Source organism: Mus pahari, chromosome 14 (genome assembly GCF_900095145.1).
Source record: "Mus pahari chromosome 14, PAHARI_EIJ_v1.1, whole genome shotgun sequence".
Taxonomy (NCBI): Eukaryota; Metazoa; Chordata; class Mammalia; order Rodentia; family Muridae; genus Mus; species Mus pahari.
The window spans coordinates 22,958,218-22,978,987 of NC_034603.1; the positions used below are offsets into that span (position 1 = coordinate 22,958,218).

At 49.8% G+C, this 20,770-nt stretch overlaps 1 protein-coding gene and 1 pseudogene across 4 annotated transcripts in view; one reads left to right on the top strand and one right to left on the bottom strand.

The window, feature by feature from the left end:
• The window catches only part of Tnip1 (TNFAIP3 interacting protein 1), a 49,248-nt gene extending 32,317 nt beyond the window's left edge, over window positions 1-16,931 (bottom strand). For 2 of the 4 annotated variants that reach the window (XM_021211967.2, XM_021211966.2), the window contains exon 1: window positions 10,070-10,147. The gene's annotated coding sequence lies outside the window, so the exon portion shown is untranslated. Of the gene's footprint in view, window positions 1-10,069; window positions 10,148-16,851 lie in introns of those variants that run through there. The other 2 variants (XM_029545870.1, XM_029545871.1) reach the window with 2 other exon arrangements.
• On the top strand, window positions 1,456-1,935 carry LOC110331413 (annotated as a pseudogene).
• Window positions 16,932-20,770: the final 3,839 nt, after the last annotated feature.

Here is a 20,770-nt window from a genome sequence, read left to right on the forward strand (position 1 = left end):
TTTATTTATTTTATATATGTGAGTATACTGTAGTTGTACAGATGGTTGTGAGCCTTCATGTGGTTGGGAATTGAATTTAGGACCTCTGCTTGCTCCGGTCAACCCTGCTCGCTCAGTCCCTGCTTGCTCTGGCCCAAAGATTTATTTATTATTATACACAGTGACACTGTAGTTGTCTTCAGATGCACCAGAAGACAGCACTGGATCCAATTACAGATGGTTGTGAGTCACCACGTGGTTGCTGGGATTTGAACTCAGGACCTCTGGAAGAGCAGTCAGTGCTCTTAACCACTGAGCCACCTCTCCAGCCCACACTCAGCCCCTTTCACGTTTACGGACCAAGCACTTTACTCTGCTTCTCCCCCAGGCCTCTGCTACTTATTTACTACTGTGGTGCTGGGATGGGACCCATGTGCTAGGTGAGTACTCTGTTGCTCAGTGATATCCCGAGGTGGTCTTACTTTTTTGAGATGGCATCTTACTACATGGCTGGCCTCAAACCCAGACCTCCCTGTGCCTTCTGAGTCATGGGACATAGCCACGTCCAGCCAAGGACAACACTGGACTTGATGCGACTGTCTCCATCTCTCTAGTGCTGGATCCCAGGCATGTCCCATCAAGCTTGACTGGACTGGACATTTTTTTAAAGGTCCTTTTCTAGTTCTAACAGTCCAGGATTGTTACTGCCACAGCCCACCTTTCTGGCCTTAACAGAGCTGTCATCAATCCCCAGCTCATCCTCTACAGCCTGAGGGATTCTAGGCTCATCAGTCTGTCCATGAATTTATTCAGGGAAGCACAGGCCTTGGGCTGATGGCTGTTCACAGGCCCAGCTTCTACAAGACATGCAGGGTTCTAGCCGAAGCTGGGGACTGTGTCCCTCTAGCACAGCACATATCCCTCCCCAGGCCTCTCCCCTCTTCTGTGCTACACTACAGGGGGAGTCCTTACTGTCCTATGTCACATGTTCCACAGCACTTGCCTGAAACCAGAGCTGGGATTCAGTTAGGTAACAATACATACACGAGGAGTGCTCAGAAGGGTGAATTAAAGACACAAAATGACTAGTTCAACGCCACCACGTACCAGGTCCTGGCTGAACCTTGACACACATTACCTCACCCAGAGCTAACTGTGCTTATCCCTGCTTTCCAACAAGGAGGCCAATCCACCTGCCTAAACAACTGCAGGGGCAGACTCGGAGGAGTTAAGTCATCTGTCTGAGGACACACTGCTTATTGTGATACCACAAATAATCTAGCCTCCCGTGCCCAGGGAGGTAGAAGGTAGAACCACACAGGAAAGGTCAGGGCCCTGGCTTCCATCTCTGTCAGCCCTGACCTGCAGTCATCTCGGGCTGGAAGCAGCCGAGGAGACGGGGGTTCTTTGAGAGTGAGTTTGGGGTGGTGAATAAGGAAGTCAGGAGTGGGCCTACCTCTCCTTTTTTCAGGGAAGATGGCGGACATTCAGACGGAGCGTGCTTACCAAAAGCAGCCTACAATCTTTCAAAACAAGAAGCGTGTTCTGCTGAGAGAAACCGGCAAGGAAAAACTCAGTCGGTACTACACAAACATCGCTCTAGGCTTCAAGACGCCCAAAGAGGCCATCGTGGGCACCTACATAGACAGAAAATGCCCCTTCACTGGTAATGTCTCCATCTGAGGTCGGATCTTGTCTGGTGTCCTGCGAAGATAAAGATGAAGATGCAGAGGACCACTGTCTTTCCCCGCCGGGACTATCACCATTACATCCGAAAATATAATCACTTTGAGAAGCATCACAAGAACACGTCTGAGCACCTGCCCCCCTGTTTCTGTACAGATCGGAGACATTGTCACTGTTGGAGAGTGCAGGCCCCTGAGCAGGACTGTTCCATTTAATGTGCTCAAGGTCACCAAGGCTGCTGGCACCAAGACGCAGTTTCAGAAGTTCTGAGGGGACTCTGGCCAGTGCCCCAGAACAAATAAAATTATTTTCCAACTTACAAAAAAAAAAAAAGAGAGAGAGAGAGTGAATTTGGCACTTGGCACAATGGTGCCTGCACTGCTCCCAATGGCCTGTATGTCTCAGGTCCCAAGGGTAAGAAACAAGATGTCACTTTTCTCATGCTGGCCATAGCTAGTAAGGTCTAGAAGCTCAAGGCTTTCCTAGCGGCTGACCAGGTCTTGTTCCTGGCATTGCCCTACCACCTGCCAATTCATTGCTCTAGCTACAGTAGGCTCCAGGACTGGACACAAGACTCAGGTGTTGCCTCGTGAACACAGGGATTTTTGCTTCCATTCGTATATGTATATGTATATGTATATGTATATGTATATGTATATGTATATGTATATGTATATGTATATGTATATGTATTGACAGAGCCCTGGCATTCACATGTGTTCCTTTTTTTTTTTTNTTTTTTTTTTTAGTTTTTTTCAAGACAGGGTTTCTCTGTGTAGCCCGGGCTGTCCTGGAACTCACTTTGTAGACCAGGCTGGCCTCAAACTCAGAAATTTGCCTGCCTCTGCCTCCCGAGTGCTGGGACTAAAGGCGTCCGCCACCACTGCCCAGCCACATGTGTTTCTTAACAGTTGTATCTCCTATAGAAAAAAAGCAGCTGCTATATAGTTGGATAGTGAATGTCTCCCAAAGCCCCACATGTTACAAAGCTTGTTGCCAGGGTGCCTCATTCTGGCTGAGTAGGTGGGTGTCTCTGTTCTCCACCTCTCCGTATGTGCTCCCGCTGTGCAGGACCAAGGCAATCACAAGTGACCATGGAGCAGTGCCAAGACTGCACAACAAAGCAGACCTGTGCTCCTTCAAGTGATCTCAGGATGACAGTGGCCTTTATCAATGCTGTCACCAACCAGCCTGTGTGTCTGCAGGCCATGCTGAGAATCAGGAATCAAGCCCTCCCATACAGAAGCAAAGCTGGAGACTATTTCCCTTATCCAGTGTGCAGAGCTTAACCCACCCACTGAACCTCTATCAAGGCTTCTCTAGAGATTTCTGCACCAGCCCCCACAGAGGCTGGATGAAAAGTGGGACTGGTATATGCTTCATAATAGCAAAAATATCTGGAGTGGCCATCGAAAGGATACTGGTAAATAGACTAAGGTGCCGTCAATCTGTGGAACACTATATAGCAACCAAACCCATGATGTTCACTGCTTTGTGAAGACACAGAAAAATGCACATAAAATAAAAAGCCAAGTGTACATTATGTGTGACAGGGCACATACCCTGAATATACACAATAAATAGGGCAGAAGAATACACGCCAAATCCTACTGGCTAACAACCCCAGATGAGGCCCAGCTGAGGGCTGCTGTCTTCTCAAGTCTTTCCTTAACTCTGTAGGGCCGATCTAGGCTCCTATACAATAGGTCAGGCAGAGGGGACAACTTTCACCTTAGGCAGGGCTCATCCATCTTTTTTTTGTCTTTGAGACACAGTCTGTCCTCTTATTTGCTATGTAGCCAAGGACGGCCTTAAACCCCTGACCCTTTGGTCTCTACCTCACAAGTGCAGGTACTCACGGAGGCCAAAAAGGAAAATCTAGACTGCCTGTATGTACCCCAGGCCAGGAACAAGCACAAGGCTTGGGTGCCCACACCCAACACGATCCTGGCTCGGCTCCCAGAGAGCCAAGTCCAGAGGGCAGGGCCTGACCCAAGACTAGTCCTCCAGGATCAAAGTGGGGCTTAAATCACAGCATCACTTCACAGTCCCAATGCTCCTGTCACCAGCAGGCCTCAAAGGGTTGATTGGCAGCCTATCCACCACAGCCACTGTCCTTCATACCCATATTCCTCCTGTCAGCTACAGCCCAGAGGCATCACTGAGCCAGGGTGGCCTTGAGCTGAGAGGCCAGTGCCAGGACAAGAGGGAGGACAGGGTAGCCTCTCGGAGCCCAAATGCCACAACTAACTTACTTTCTCCCTCCCTCCCTTCCCCTCCCTTCCTTCCTTCCTTCCTTCCTCTTTCTCTCCTTCCTTCTTTCCTTCTTTCCTTGCCTTCCTTGCCTGCCTGCTTTCTTTTTCTTTGGTTTTTAGAGACACGGTTTCTCTGTGTAGCCCTGGCTGTCCTGGAACTCACTCTGTAGACCAGGCTGACCTCGAACTCAGAAATCTGCCTGCCCCAGCCTCCCAGGAGCTGGGATTAAGGGTGTGCCACAGCTATCTTATGCAACCCTGTAACTCCCCTCTCGGGGGAAGATGCCAGGTTTTGAGAACTCTCCCTATACCAAATATGGTGGGAAGAGAATTTTACTGAGTCAAGCCTGACTCTGTGAACCAAACAGAAGCCAAAGAGCTTGTCTGTGAACCTTACTTCGAAACCCAAACTGGAGTCACAGTGGCTACAGAGGGGCTAGAAAGAGAAAGTCTAAATCAGGGAGATTCTCAGATGCTCATCTCAAAGGGCAGCAAATGATGCCCAGAAGGGTGGAATGAGTCGATACACGGTGGAGCTGTCTCAGGGAATATAACAGAGCACAAACAACAAGTGGGGCAGCAGATACAGACGTGGATGACGCTTTCATATGCAAGTCATGTTAGAATTGGACAGTGTGACATCTCAGAACATACTGATAGCATCCAAAACAAAGTTAAACACTGGTTTAAACATTTGTATTAAAGTTGGAAGAAACACAAGAGAACACTGGAGAGATAGCTCGTCAGTAAAGAGCTCACCAATGAGCACAAAAGCCTACATTTTGAGCCCCAGAACACAAATTTAAAGATGGCAGGGTAGGGGCGGGGGGAGTAGTGAGGTGGCTGAACGGGGTGCTTGCTCCCTAAACTGACAACTGGAGTTTGATGTCAGGAACCCATAGGAGAGAACACATTCCCTTGTAAGTTGTCCCCTTCACACAGATACACAATAAATGTAATAATAAATCTAAAAATCTAAAAATCCAAACATAGTGGCTCACACCTGCTATTCCAGCATGAACGCAAGGCCAGCCCAAGGACACTGTCTATAATCTAAGAGCTGAGGCAGTGGACGCAGGGAAATTCCCAGAACTGACTGGCCAGCCAGTGTAGCCTAATTGGTGAGACCTAGGCCAGGAAGAGAGAGCCTGTCTCAAAAACAGTGACTGGCAGTGAGCCGAGGCTAGCCAGGTGAAGGTCAGGGCAGAGGGAACTACAGGCCCCTGAATCAGGGGCTCCTCCACCCTACAAGAATAATCTCAGGGTCCAGTGACTGGGCCCCAGAGCCAGCACTCCCTCACCCCACTTGCCTGCCAAGGCTGAGGTCTTGTGTTCACCCTTGTGCTTAGCAGACAAAGTGCCCCAGGGCTCAGGGAACAGCCAGGAGACAAGGTTAGTGAGGGAAGGGTAGCCAGCCCTGCAGGGACAGCCATCAGAAAGGACACAGCCAGTCCTCAGCAGTCACCCTTTCCAGTTTCCGGTGTGATCGTCCTCTGGGGGTCATGGGAAGAACACAGAGAACTAATTTACTCCAACGGCCTAGGTCTGTCTAGAGCTGGAGACATGACACCTCTCTTGGGGTCAAGGTAGACAGGGAGCAGAGGGACAAGCCAGAGATATGAACAGAGAGGGCACAGAAAGACTTGGCCCAGCTAGAGCCAACGGGGACCACCCAATGAATGGATGGGGGGGGGGTGTGCATCCAGTGGTTTGGCTTTACCATTTGAAGAATTCATTTTGTTTGGATTTTTGAGACAGGGGTTGGCCCTGAACTCAAAACATTAGCAAAGAATGATCATGAACTTCTGGCTCTCTTGTCACCACCTTCTTAGTGCTGGGATCATAGGTGTTCCCCAACACACCTGATTTATATGATACTGGGACTAGACCCAAAGTTCACTCATGGTGGGTAAGCACTCCACTAACTGAGCCATACCCTACACCCAACATCTGGGACAGAGCAAAGGACCAATGCAGAAAGGGCTTGGCACAGAACACAGGCCAGGAAAGGGTTGGAGGTGAGTTATCCAGAGGCCTGGAAAGTGGGGTCACTTGCCGCCTGGGGCTGAGATTCTAACAGCCTCAGCCAGTATGGAGACCGATCCCCCACTATGCTGAGGGGTGACACTGACAAAGCAAGGGATGCAGGACCCACCTGGTCTGCACTAGGAGCTGTCAGTCACAGGGGAGGAGGAGACAGCTCTTGCCTCACAGTTAGCACTGAGACCCACCAGCTCGGCTGCAGTCCAGCCATCTGAGTGTCCAGACAGACATTCCCATGCCTGGGATCTTTGGGGGGTCTTGCCCAGCCCAGTTAACAGCTCCCCAACTAAGCACAACCTCACACCCTATCAGCTAATGTCCATCCAGCCCCCTAAAAGGTCCAGGCCCTACTCTGTACCTTCCATCTTTCCAGGGCCCACATCACTTACTTCTGGAAACCCCTCTTAATCAATCAGGTGCTCCTGAATGACCTCATACCCAAGCCACATCCACGGTGGCTAGCCTTCCTTACCCCCTGTCCCCTGGCTCCTGATGCTGTCAGGAAGAGCTCCCAGCCAGGAGGAACCCTAGAAGGCAAAATCAAGCTACAGCCTGACCACCACCCAGCTTCGTGCAGCTGAAACACTCCCTCCTGCCATCCATCCTCCAACTCACTCATTACTGTAGATCATGCAGGCTTTGAACTCAGGGAGATCTGCCTTCCTCTGCCTCCTGAGTACAGGGAGTGTCTGTGCCACCATACTTGACTCAAAAATAAATCTACTTCAGATCATGATGAATGAATGAACAAAGTAGTAACATGACAGAAAGTGAGAGGGGTGTGTGTTTTGCATAGGAAGAGCAGGGAAGGCCCCCTCTGAGGAGGTGACATTTGAGCTGAGACTTGACAGATAAGGAAAAAAGCAGCCCAGCCATGGGAAGGGCTAGAAACCGGTCAGGGCATCGGGACAGCAGGTGTAAAGGCTCAGCGTGAGAACAGGCTGAGCACACACACAGCTGGGAAAAAGCAGGTAGCAGGGCCCGCCAAATCACAGTGGGCACAGAAGGGAGCCGGCACCCAGGGGAGGGAGGCAGACAAACCACCTTGTAGAGCACCACCACACTCAAACCAGGTCCGTCTGACCCAGCCGGGACATCCGGGCCAGAGACACAGCACTGGGGGTGAAGGAATGAGTCAGACCCATGGCTTCCTGGGGCCCCAAGGGAGCTGCTACGGGCATCCAGGGACAGGCACCCACACCCACAGGTCACCCACGTGGAGGGGACAACATGACCAGATATATAAATATACTGAATGCTCCCATCTGTTGCTCCTAGAGGGTCAAGATTAAATGTGTCCACAGAGGACTAACACCTAAATATTTTCCCAGGACACAATCATGACAACAGTCTAAGCCAGCAGAAGAACATGGCCCTTGGGACCAGGGGTATATTTTAGTTGGTACAGGCCTTGCCTAGCATAAATGAAGCTCAACTCCCAGTACCCTATAAACCAGGTGCATGCCTCTAATGCCAGCGCTCAAATGGATGCAGGAGGATCAGAAGTTTTCAGGGCCAGCCTGGGCTATGAAGAACCCTATTACAAAATAAAACAAAATAACAATTTAGAACTGGCCAGACAGCTCAGAGAGTAGAGGTGTTTGTTACAACAACCTGAGTCAAGTCCAGAGACCCCTATGATAGAAGGAAAAAAGACAACTTGTGAAAGTTGTCCTCTGACTTCCACTTGGGCATGAATACCCTGGTACACACTCACCGCCAAGTACAAATGAATAAATGTAAAACTGAAAACGGACAGCGGGCCCAGCTAAACTATAAGACACTATCAGGTCTGAAAGAATAAATGACACCAGGCATGGTGGAACATCCCTGTAGTGCCAGTAGGCACAGACAGCTGCAGGGTTAAGGCCAGCCTGGACTAAGACTCTGTCTCAAAAAAAAAAAAAGAAAAGAAAAGAAAAAGAAAGAAAGAAAGAAAAGAAAAGAAAAGAAAAGAAAAGAAAAGAAAAGAAAAGAAAAGAAAAGAAAAAAAAGAGTAAATGATCTCTGAACGTAAAAACCACACGTTTAAATAACTTTTCAGGCCAGGCAGTGGTGGTGCTCTCCTTTAATCCCAGCACTTGGGAGGCAGAAGCAGGTGGATTTCTGAGTTCAAGGCCAGCCTGGTCTACAGAGTGAGTTCCAGGACAGCCAGGGCTACACGGAGAAACCCTGTCTCAGAAAACAAACAAACAAACAAACAAACAAAAAAATCTCCTCAGTGTAAGGTTACTAGAATTATCATTATGTGTTAGTTTCACAGGCCATTAGATACAAAGGAATGCTGAGCCTGCTTAGCTAGTGTGAATATTCCACTCTCCCAAAACAATGTCCTCCCTCGAGGACCAGAAAACCAACTCTGTGAGTCCTCTGACTGTCCACTCATGAGTGTGAATTCCCCTCCACCACACCCCTCATTGTTGGCATCGTGAGTAAGAGCTGATCCGATCCCACTCTGACTGTGAAATCAAAATGATACATCGGGAATCCACACGTTTCCCACACTGCCACTCGGCAAGGGGGTGGGGACGGCTGCTGCGGAGACTTTTTGCTTCATCCACGAAAGTCCCTCCCTCCCCTTTACCAAAACAGTTCCTCAGAGACAACACCAAATTCCCACCCACTGCCGGGGACAAGATGAATGCAGGCACAGCACAACCCACTTCCACACACGTGATCTCACACAGAGACACAACCGTCCCACGGTGCGTGGCTGTTAAACACAACCCCAAAGTAGAAAAAAAAGAACCACTCCTAAATTATTCCCAGAAACTCACTGTATCTACCCAGCACCTGTGTGCACTAATGCCCCTTGCAAAACAAGCTTAATGGGGGATGGAACAAGGGGCTTTGCAGCCAACTACCAGGTTGGAATCCTGACTTTACAGTTCACTAGTTGTGTGATTCCAATCTGCAAGCTGCTGGGTGTTGCCTTAAATGTTATCAAAAACTCTATTAGTTCTTAATTTGACCAGACCAGCCCCCAATAATTAAGACTGAATAATTAAGACTGAACAGATGTATTTAATCACCTTCAGCACAATTACTGGTCGAATTTGCCCCGATCTATTTTTCTAAAACTAGACAGGTTAATTCCCAGCTGCACTCCCCAAGTCCTTGTTGTTTTGAGTTTCAACTTATTTCTGCTCCATCAGTCTGTCCTTCATGGGCATTTCACTTGACATGTGCTCCTGGTCCATCATGTCTAATGGAGACCTCCTGCTTTCTCTTTTCCTCCTCTTTCCCTTCTCATCTAGGTCCCTACCTGAGACCCCGAAGGCGCGCCTACCTCTTTTTGAACCAGTAATTATCGGTAGCCACTTTTATTCAACCAATAGCTTTAAATTGGAGAGCAAGGTTAACATAAGTCTGGGAAATAACCAGATCTTGGGGTTCAGATTTTAGCATTTGTATACACAGCACCAGACCAATCCCCAATACCTGGGTTTCCTCACTTGGGAGGTGAAAATAGAAAGTAACATTCATGGAGAAAGGCTGGCCAGATGGCCAGTAAAGACGCTGGCCACCAGGCCGGAGGACCTGAGTTCGATTCCGTGAACCCACAGGTGGAAGCAATCAGGCAAGCTGTTGGCAACCTATTACACGCAAACAATAAACAGACATAATTTTTTTTTTAAAAAGTAACAGTCATGCTTAGAATGAATGTCACAGATGGATTAGATCAGCATTTGGCTACACGCTTTTTATCCTCGCACACGGGATGCTAAAGCAGTAGGGTCTCTGTGAGTTCGAGATCAACCTGCTCTATATAGCGAAGCAGTGTTCCATAGAGACCTTGTCTCAAAACAAACAAGAAAAGACTATTTGGAAATCGACCAATAAGCGTGGGTATGGTGATGATTTTCGTCATTACGACGTCTGCACACCGCTACCCAAAACTTTGCTCGCTGGAGTCAGCAAGTCGGTCTCTAGCGCTCGCCGCAGGAGGTGCGCATGCGCGCCTGTCTGGCTCCTCCGGCCGGGAGTCCCCCAAGCCTGGCGATGGCGACAACTCACTGTGCCGCGACTCCCGCCACTAGGCCACGCGCCCCGCGCAGGCCCCGGTCTCCTCCCGTCCGCCCATCCCCCCCAGCGGCTCCGCTCACCCTAGGACGAGAGCTTCGGGGCCCGGGGCCAGACCTGCGGAATCTAAGCTCCGGTCCGTACCAGGAAATGCCAAGGCCACGCCCCGCCCCTGGGAAAGTCCCGGGAGACCGATGTACCGTCTGTCCAATGGCGTTGCGCGCTGGGCGCCGGGGCGGAGTCTGCGAGGTAAACAGCCGAAGTGGCTCCTCTGGGTGGAGCGACTGAGGGCTCAAACCTAGGGGGCCTCCGGGCAAGGTGAGGTCCTCCCAGAAGGAGGGCACTAAGCATCCGCAGCGAAGCAAGAGCCGGCTCGGTTTTAGTTCCCAGCTGCAGGATCTGCTGTCCCAGTACTTCAGAGACACCCCCATCCCTGGCCACCCCACCCCCACCAGAAAGAATTACACACACACACACACACACACGTGCATGTGTGCATGACATATGTGCTTGCGCGCGCGCGCGCGCGTGTGTGTGTGTGTGTGTGTGTGTGTGTGTGTGTGTGTGTGTGTGTGTGTGTGTGTGTCTGACCCTGGCTCACGAAATATAGTGGAAAGCATTTAAGAAATCCATCTAACATTGACCTCTGGGTTCCACAGACGTGAACACACATGATTTTGAAAGTTGGAAAGCCTTGACCTTGGAATAAGGGGCAGCTCTTTAAACAGGGAGGACAGTACGTTTTTTAGGAGGAAGAGTGAAACATTTCCTGTCAGTGGAATTGTTGAAAACGCTGACAGGTCTTCATCTTAAGGACTGGCCATGAGGATCAGGGGGACTATTTCATACATGCCCTCATTTTACATAGACTCTCAACTGGGATGTGAGTAGGCACCTATTTAAGTATGTGTCTTCCCCAGGGACCCTCCGTTCAATGCCACCTGTGTCCCAGTTACCTCGAAGGAGCTGGCAGATTTTCAAAACAACATTCTAGGTCACATTATGGAAAGACTGTGCATATACATTAACCCTGATTGGAGGAAGACCCAGCAAAAGAGGCTATACCATCACCCTCAGGGCGGGCTGCAAGAGGAAGTGGCTCCTTGGTCCCTCCCATCAACTCCCAAAGATCTGTGTCTCTCAGTCTCTCTCCCCCACGATTCCCAATTCACCTCTTCCTGGAATGTTCACTTCCTAATCTTCTTCCAGCTCTTCGCTCAATCAGCTACCCAGCACTGAGATTTCCTTAAAAAAAAAAGTGTCCAATAATTTCCATTCTGATTACATACTGTTTCCACTGGTTTTGTACAACCTCAGAAAGTTGGGTATCTCATTCTCCCAAATGCCCATGATGTCTCCGTAGCCTTTAACCCTGGCACTCAGGAGGCAGAGGCAAGAGGACCACTATGAAATTGAGGCCAACCTGGTCTATGCAGTAAGTTCAAGGCCAGCCACAGCTACCATGTCTCAAAAAACCCTATCATCATCACCACCACATTAAAACATTACCTAGGGCCCAGTGAGATGAGGCAGAGTTAGGTAAAGGTGTTTGGTGACCAACCTGAGGACCTGAGTTCAATCCCTGGGACCCACAGGAAGGGAGGAGAAAACTGATTGCTGCAAGTGGATGATTCTCTTGAGGTGGGTGGGTGAGGGGTCTCACCATGGAGGTCTCACCAAACTGGTCTAGACCTCCATCTTCCTGCCGGAGCCTCAAGTGAGGAGATGATAAAATTTTCATAATCACACCCAGAACTTTCTTATCAGTTCCAGTCATCCAGTCATTCATTCAAGGTCATTACCCTTCTTGTCCCTGAAAGGCTTGGTTTCACTCCAGAACATTGCCATCTGAGATGGCGGGAACCTCAGCGTTGCTCAACGCCACACACGTTGACACAACAAAAACCAGAGTCCTGGTTCCTGGTCCTGTCTACCTTTTAACCTTTTATCCATAGTCAGGATTGGTCTCTCTCTCTCTCTCTCTCTCTCTCTCTCTCTCTCCCTCCCTCCCTCCCTCCCTCTCCTTTCCTGGCCTCAAACTTGCTATTTAGGTTGACTTTGAACTCCTGACTTTCCTGCCCCTACCTCCCATGTGCTGGGATGCATACACCACCACTGCCCTGTTTCTGCAGCACAGGAAATTGAACCCAGGACTTCCAGCGTGCATGCTAGGTGAACTCTATCAAGCCTTACCTCCACACCTTTCTCAGTTACAGAAGCTCTGAGAAAAAAAAAAAAGGGAGCACAATTGTATCTCCCCCTCCAGTGTTTGTGAAGATGAATATGGTAAAGACAGAGCCTCAGCACACAGTAGGCATCTGAAAAATGTCAGATGTGGGTTACATGAATTGCTAGACCTCACTGCTAACCCCAACGACGTTGCCTTCTCTGGTTCCATCCCCAAGATTTGGGACATGGATCTGGTGAGAGGCAGGTGGCCCTAGCCTGCCATCCTCTGTCACCCCGTAGCCTGGAAGGGAGTTTCCAAGTTGGGAGCTGGGTGACTCAAGTAGGTGGCAACCACTTACTCCTCTAGAGTGTCAACAAGCACCCTCAAAAAGGCCCCACCCGGGAGGAGAGCCACACTGCCTGGGTTTTGTTTTGCTTTGTGTGGAAGCAGACAGCCTCCCATCCTTTCTGCCACTCCCTCCTCTACCGTCTCTACCAGGGAGGCTCCAGAGGAGCCAAGTGCACACTTTTAAAAACATACCTTGAAAAGACAGTGCCTAATCACGTGGCAGAACGAGGAAGTGGAGGCTGTGCTATTGAAGCATTAAAAGATAACATGAAGGGGCGGGGAAATGACTGGAGGGCAAGGACCCTTGCTGCAGAAGAGTGAGGACCGGGGTGAATACAGCAGCACTCATAAAAAGCCAGGTGTGACTGTGTGTATGTTGTTGGGGTGGGGAGGGTAGAGGCGGGAGGATTGCTGTGGCTTAACTGGCCTAGCTCCAGGTTCAGTAAGAGACCCTGTTTCAAAGGAAGAAGGCAGACTGTGATAAATCAGGGTACATGATGCCCTCTTTTGGACTCTAGGCATGGGTGTACCCTCCTCCCACACATATGGGCATACAATCAGAAAAACACACACACAGAGAGATAACATGGAGTGTGTGCTAGGCCTGCACTTTTACACAATTCATCTCCCATCCAGTCTGTGAAGATCGGGTGGATGGATGCTCTCAGAAGTTCATACAGAGCCAGGTCAGGCTCTTATGCATCGTACCACCACATCTCACTAGCTAACAGGACCCAGAACTCAAAATGCCAGCCTCAAAATGTTCTTCAGAAATTATCAACCTCCCCCACCGTCCTATTCAAAATATATAATGAAACTTGCTATTGAAATATGAACAAGAGGGAAGAAAGATGACTGTTTGTGGATGGAGCTGCACTTAGGGCCAGTGCAAGGCTAGTTATTTTCTGGCAGGTGTGACCCTGGATTTTAGGTTAATACTGATGCCAGTGCCTGGGCTCCCATGCATTTCTCTTTTGATACACACCCCAACTGATGGGAAGCACAGCTGTTTGCCTCTCTCTCTCTCTCTCTCTCTCTCTCTCTCTCTCTCTCTCTCTCTCTCTGTGTGTGTGTGTGTGTGTGTGTGTGTGTACTCGAGTATGCATGTGTATGTGGGGCAGCACACAGGTGTGTGGGGGCCAGAGGTCAACCTGAGTGTCATTGCTCAGGAGCCTTCCACCTTGTATTTTGAGGCAAGGTCTCTTGCTAGGACCTTCGGCTCACCAATTAGACTCTAGGCTGGTGCCAGCAAGCCCTGGGGATCCGCTCATCTCTATCTCCACTCCCCCACCCCTGTGCTGGGATCACTGCCTTCAGCTTTTTCTTATGTGGGCTCTGGAGGTCAAACTCAAGTCCTCCACTTTACTGACTGAGCTATCCCATCACCCTTTCTTTACTTTTTTTGAGCCAGGGTTTCATGCAGCCCAGGTTGGACTCAAAATCATTGTATAGTGAGGAAGACATTCAACTTCTGGTGTTCATGACTCCCTGTCCTGAGTTCTGGGATGTAGCCTCACATTTCCTTTTAACTCTCCTGGGGACTTAGCAGCTTTGTGTGTGATAGGCTACTCTCTGCCGACTGAGCTAAGGTTCATTCCCAGGTTGGAAATAGAATTTTGAATCAAAGATGTATGAGCCTTATTGTCTTAGGAAGATAAGGAGCTTAGGCTGGGGGAGGGTGGACCTGAGAGGCAGGGGCGGGAGTACTTAGCAATCCTGGATCTCTTCCTGGACCCTCAACCTGAGGCAACCTCACAACACAAAACCCTGCATGGATTCTAGGTGCTTTCTGCTCTTGGGTGTGTGCTTATCAGAAAAAAAGATTTGGGTGATAGTTAGCAGAGATAAAGAATGTCAAACATGTGACCCTGACTGAAATGGGATTTGAGCGCTGGCCACGCTTACAGAGGGTGCTGGCCCACCCTGCTCAAGAGCCTCAGAGAACCGCCTGTGATGGCACACATCTGTAATCCCCACAGTCAAGGGGTGGAGGCTAGAGGATCAGCAACTCAAGGTCAGGCTCAGCTCCATAGGGAATGTGGGGCTAGCCTGGGAGACATGAGACCTAACTAGAAGAAAGAAGAAAAAGAAAAGATGGCATGTCAGCTGGATGACTGCCCCAATCATCAGTTCTATAGAGGCAGAGGTAGCAGGACCAAGAATCCAGGGTCAGCCTGGACTACATGAGACTCTGTCTCGAAACAACCCCTCCTCATCGAATCATACACAAACAATGACAGCAACAACAACAAAAATGTCACTTGATGAACTGCGCCTGTAGTCTCAGCCCCCCTCAGCCTAAAAAGGCATTTTTTAATTCCATCTACCTTCATAGGCTATGAAGGCCACAGGTTTTTTTTTTCCTGTGTTCATGCATCATCTTTTACATTTATTTTTATTCATTTATTTATTACAAGTATGTATCGCGCGTGTGTGTGTGTGTGTGTGTGTGTGTGTGTGTGCGCGTGCGCGCGCGCGCCTCCCCAGCACATGTCACAGCACATGTAATGGAGCTCAGAGGACTGTATGTAGGTGTCCTGTCTCTCTTACTACGTGAGTCCCAGGGGTTAAACTCGGGTCGTCAGACTTAGCAACAAGCATCTTTACCCCCTGAGCCATCTCTGCATCCCCGAGTCATCCTCTCAAGAGGAAGGAAAGCATTTGTATTCACAACTTGCTGTCTTCCCAGGACACCTCCCACTCGGGGAAATTAAGGTTCGGGACCTGAAGTCTGGGCTTTGATTCTGGCCCTGACACTCTTGGTCTGTAACCTAGCTTTCTAACCAAGGCTATGGAGACAACAGCAGGGCCAGCTTGTGGCACACGCAGAGAGAAATGACCCTACTGATAAGAAGCAAGGTCATTGTGGTCTGGGGCAGCAGGGAGTGTGGATCTTCTTCGCTCAAAAGGGATCTCAGGCCTACTGCTGGGGCTCACTTGGCCTGGATCTCACTGAGAGCTGTCTGAGGAGGTGGCCTCCGGCCTCGGCTGCTGGCTTCTTCGCCAGCCTCATCCTCCTCTTTCTCCTCTCTGGCTCTTTCTCCCGTCTCCCTAACCTGCCTGTTATTCTCTGGTTTCTCCCGTCTCCCTAACCTGCCTGTTATTCTCTGGTTTCTAGGTCACCGCTGGAGGAGAAAAAAGGACAATGACACCAAGGAAATTCCCAGCTCTTCACACACTGGCCCTGCCAGGCCCCTCCCACAGTCTCGAGGAGTCCCTGGGTCTCTCCTTCTCCAGCTTCTCTCCCTCTGGCCTGCCTGACTCCAGGTCAGAGTATCAAGCTGGCTCTAGACTGGGATCCTGGCTTGCTCCCCCTCATCTTCCTGGAAGCGGGAAGAGATTAGCCCCTAAGGGAGGCAGACCCACAGGACCAGGACATTTCCCAATCCTGGGAAGCCCTACCAGGCCCCAAGAGCGTTCCTCTCTCAATCTACCCCATACCTTCTCATGCCTTCTAGGATCTTGCCACATTCCTCCCTCATTCTGCAGTCTAGAGGTCACTGTCAGAAGTCAGACCCAGCCTCTGGCCTTTACCTCCCCCCAGTCAGGGACTTTCCTAGGTTGGCCCTCTGACCAGCTTTGGAAAAACTGGACTGCTTGTGATCAAAAAAGAAGTCCCCACCATCTGCCAGCCCTTGGCCCCACTCCCAGGGCCTCAAGTTCTCGGTGAAAGGTTCACCCTCAGAAGGAGCCAGTGGGCCTCAGAGCAAAGAAGTCCAGAGACAGAGGAGGGGTTCCTTCATTCCTGTGCCAAGGAGGGGTTCAACAGCTATTGTGTCCCCCAGGGAGCAAGACAGGTTTCCACCTACCCTCTTTATTTCGGTTTAGACTTCCAAACTGCCCATCCCATCCCACACCATCCCCCTCAAAATTCACATTCACACAGAGACAGACACCCAGACCATCCACAAACATAAACACTCCCATGGACCGATATGTATATATATACCTGCTCCTGGGAGCCTGAAACAGATGCAAACATGTCCTCTCACACACAGAAAATATGGGAACGAGAAAGAGAAAAGTCTCCCTCGCCCCTCAGAGAGAGGAATAGTACAAAAAGAAGTCTCTCTTTTCTTCCCTTTGGGAAAATTGCAGACATTCGGAGAGAAGATTGGTCAGAACAAGTACAAGGGAGAGAGAAAGAGGTCAGAGGGCAAAGGAGGCTCAGCAAAGAACAGAGGCACAGAATTCAAGGCCCTAGGTGGGCCCACCAAGCTAGGCTGGGGGGCAAAAGACCCCAGCTAGCAGAGAAGAGGCCAAGCGGTTATTGACACACAGCTGGGAAGGTCTGGTGGCCTTGGCATTACCGTGTGATGCTCCTGGAACCTACCCTGTCACACCTACCTTCAACCCAGGTCACTCATCCGAGAATGCACGAGGTGATCTGAAGATGTGCCCAGTGAGTGCGGCCATGCCTCCCTGTGTCCCTGCGAAGGCTGCTGGGCTTTCTGAGCTTCTGCAGGAAGGAGGGCTGGGCGGAGCTGACTCTGAGGCAGGAGGGGAATTCCCCCATGATGGAGAAGCCAGCCACCAGGCAGCCCCACAAGGCTGAGCTGAGGCCCCATCCCGCCCTCTGGCAGAGCAGAGGGCCCTTTGCCAGCCTCCACCTGTTGCTCCCCAGGCTGCCTGTCACTTGTGGTAGATTCCAGGAAGGGGAGGGGGCCCTGGAGAAGACCTGAGAGTCTGCTGGCTCCTGAGCTGGGCTGGGAATCAAGCAAAGGCAGATAAAAGGGCACAGGCCACCTGGTCTGCCCTGCTGGGATGTCCTGGAGATACATGTTTCCTCTTTTGTCCAAAGTGGGGGATTCCAGTGTGTGTGGCCTTGGGGAAATCTCTAGGCATCCTGCTCACGTCCTCCTGCCTTGGTCCTGCCTCATCTGCTCCCAAGCATCCTCTCCAGTGGAGGAAATGTTTCTCCTTCTTCCCCAGATTCTGAGTCTTGCTGAGTCTCACTTGGATGTCCAGTCACATCTGGAGGAGACCCATGGCCCTCTCTGAACCTGCTGGCTGCAGTCTGAGCACGCCACTTCCTCCTGAGCCTTGTGTGATGGTTATTCTCTATGATCAACTTCACCGGATTTAGAAGTCTCGAAGAGATACACCTGGGGTGTGCCTGTAAGGCCTTTTCCGGAGAGGTTTTCCAAAAGAGGGAAGACCCACCTTGAATGTGGACAGCACTGTCCAGGGAGGCTGGGGTTCCAGACTGAATGAAAAGTGGGAGATCAGGAGAAGGTTGTTCAAGCACTGTTTTCTGCTTTCTCTGCTCTTCCTGATCCATTAGATGTGAGCGAGCAGCCGAAAGCACTTGCCACCACAGCCTGGAGTCATTCCCACACTGCCAGGCCTTCCCACCAGAGCGGACTGTGTCCCCTCAAACTGGGAGCCAACATAAACCCCTCCTTCTAGATGCTGCTTTTCAGTCTTTTGTCACAACAATGACTGCTAACACGTGCACGTGTCACCTACCCCCATCTCGCTCACCGTCACACCCACTGCAAAGTGGGAAACTGAGTCCTGCTCTGTCTGCTTCCCGCAACTGTACCAGAAGCCAAAATATGCTTTGCAGACATCCCTTGTAAACCATTGACTACATACATAAAGTTACCCACCGCCATACACTACCTGCCACAAAAATGCCTGAGGAGATAGGAAGAGGTCACCGGGATGAGAGAGACTTTCTTTCTTTCTTTCTTTCTTTCTTTCTTTCTTTCTTTCTTTCTTTCTTTCTTTCTTTCTTTCTTTCTTTCTAAGATTTATTTATTCATTATATCTGAGTACACTGTAGCTGTCCTCGGACATCCCAGAAGAGTGCGTTAATTCTCATTACAGATGGTTGTGAGCCACCATGTGGTTGTTGGAATTTGAACTCAGGATCTTTGGAAGAGCAGTCAATACTCTTACCCGCTGAGCGATCTCGCCAACCCCAGAGAGACTTTCTTGATAATCCCTAGCTCAGGACTGTCCGATCCAATTGAGTGACCATTATCCACCCATAGTGGATCAAATGCAAATTAATTAAACTTAAATAAAAGCAATAATTGAGGAGCTGAGGAGAGAGCTCAATGGGTAAAGTGCTCACTGATTTTGAGCCCCAGCACCCTAATTTAAAAGTCTGGTGTGGCACACACACAGCCCAGTGCTGTGGAGGCAGAGACGTCTGGGATCTGTGGGTCAGCCAGTCTAGCTAAACTGATGAGCTGGAGGCAATGAGAGAACCTGCCACAAAAAAACAAGATGGTTGTCACCTAAGGAGTAACACCTGAGGTTCACTGTCACTGCTAGGCTCCACATACATGCACACACATATGCACATGTCCTACACACACACACACACACACACACACACACACACACACACACACACACACACAAACTCAGTTCCTTAATAGCACTAGGCACCTTTCATTGTGATATATAGTCAGGATGACAGCTGCTCCTACATGTGACTTGAGGTTACATGTACTAGGTGTGTACTACCGTGTGTACTACCATGCATATGGCTTTGAGCCCTTGAAGAGTGGTCAGTGTCACGAGGAAGAGGGTATGGTATAGAAAAGAGTGCTAGACTGGGAGTCAGGAAACCCCTACCTAAATTCACTTAGAAGTCATTTCTCCTGTCTGGTCTTCAGTTTCTGAAGACCACATGGGCCTACAGGTCTGTCCATCCCTGGCGTCACTGCAGAGGGTGCTGTGGGATGGCACTGTTCTGGAGGTTGTGGCATACGATCAGATAGTTACAGGGAACACTGGAAAAGATGTGCTTTGTCAGGAAAAATATTGCAGGGAGCTGTAGGTACCAACCAGGACAGATGTCTAGTTTGGGATTTGGGAGCCTGGGTCGTCTTCCTGCAGGAAGAGACTTCTCAGCTGAGACCTGAAAGAAATCAAGCAAGAACACAAGAAAGGGTGTTCACCACAAAGGGTATAGACTGTGTACCGGGGAGTGTCTGCGAAAAATACTGGCAACCCCTCATCCCAAGTGTGACATGGAGTTTGAAGAAGGGAGAACCGAAGATATAGGCACAGAGCTCGCACACAGTCCATGGGGAAGGCCGGGCATAAGGAAGGTGAGCTGGGACAGAGTTTGCTGAATTCTCTTCTCAGTGGCTTCTGTGCGCTTGAGGTCAGGATTGCTCAGGGAAGGATGGGAAAGCCTCTGACCATTGCATCACTTCGCTTCCACTGCAGCAGGAAGTGAAGGCCAGACAGAGGAAGTGACTTCTCCCTGAGTAACGGGGGCCTTCCAAACTCTTAGTCCAGTGCTCCATCCCACATCATACTCTCTTCCTCAAGGCACTGGGCACTCTATCAGGAACAGGGCTGGGTGGTGCCAATCTGTAAACCCAGCAAGGGGGAGGCAGAGGCAGGAGCGAGTTTGAGGCCACCCTGGCTACATAGTGAGATCCTATCTCAAAAAATAAACAAAGGGGGCTGGAGAGATGGCTCAGTGGTTAAGAGCACCACCTGCTCTTCCAGAGGTCCTGAGTTCAAATCCTAGCAACCACATGGTGGCTCACAATCATCTGTAATGAGATCTGACACCCTCTTCTGGTGTGTCTGAAGACAGCTACAGTGTACTTATTTATAATAATAAATAAATCTTTTAAAAAAATAAACAAAGGGATGGAGAGAAGGCTCCACAGTTAGAGCATCCATTGCTCTTGTAGAAGACCAGAGTTTAGTTCCCATCATCCTTGTAGGGGAAGCTTACAATTGCGTGTAACTCCAGCCCTAGACAGATTCGACAGCTCTGAAGACATGTGTGAACATGTATGAATGCAAACACACATGCACACGTGCACACACATTTAAAAATAAAGTAAAATCTTTTTTTAAAAAAAAAATCTAACAAAGAGCAACAACAACCAAAAAAATCCCCTCAAAACAGCAACAAGAAGGCTCACATAGAAGCAGCTTCCATAGTAGGCTGTCCAGATAGTTTTAACATCCCAAGAAGCCCTGCCAGACCAGAGAGAGAACAGTAGATTTCCCTGGGCATAGACTTCTCATCAACAGGGAATAGAAACCTGTGTCACCTGGCCTCAGTGTTCTTGTAAGACACGGCCACATATGAGGAACCCGAACCTGCCTGTCAAGTGCCTAACCAGGAAAGGACTGCGAAGTTCAAGGAGCTGGACCAGTCCGGGCTCTTGGCTTGCACTGTAGGGAGATGAGTATCGTCCCTCCGTGCTGACATGCGGGTCAGCTTCCCCATCTCTACCCACGCCGCTTCCCTCTTTCCAGCCTGAATTTTCCCATCCCT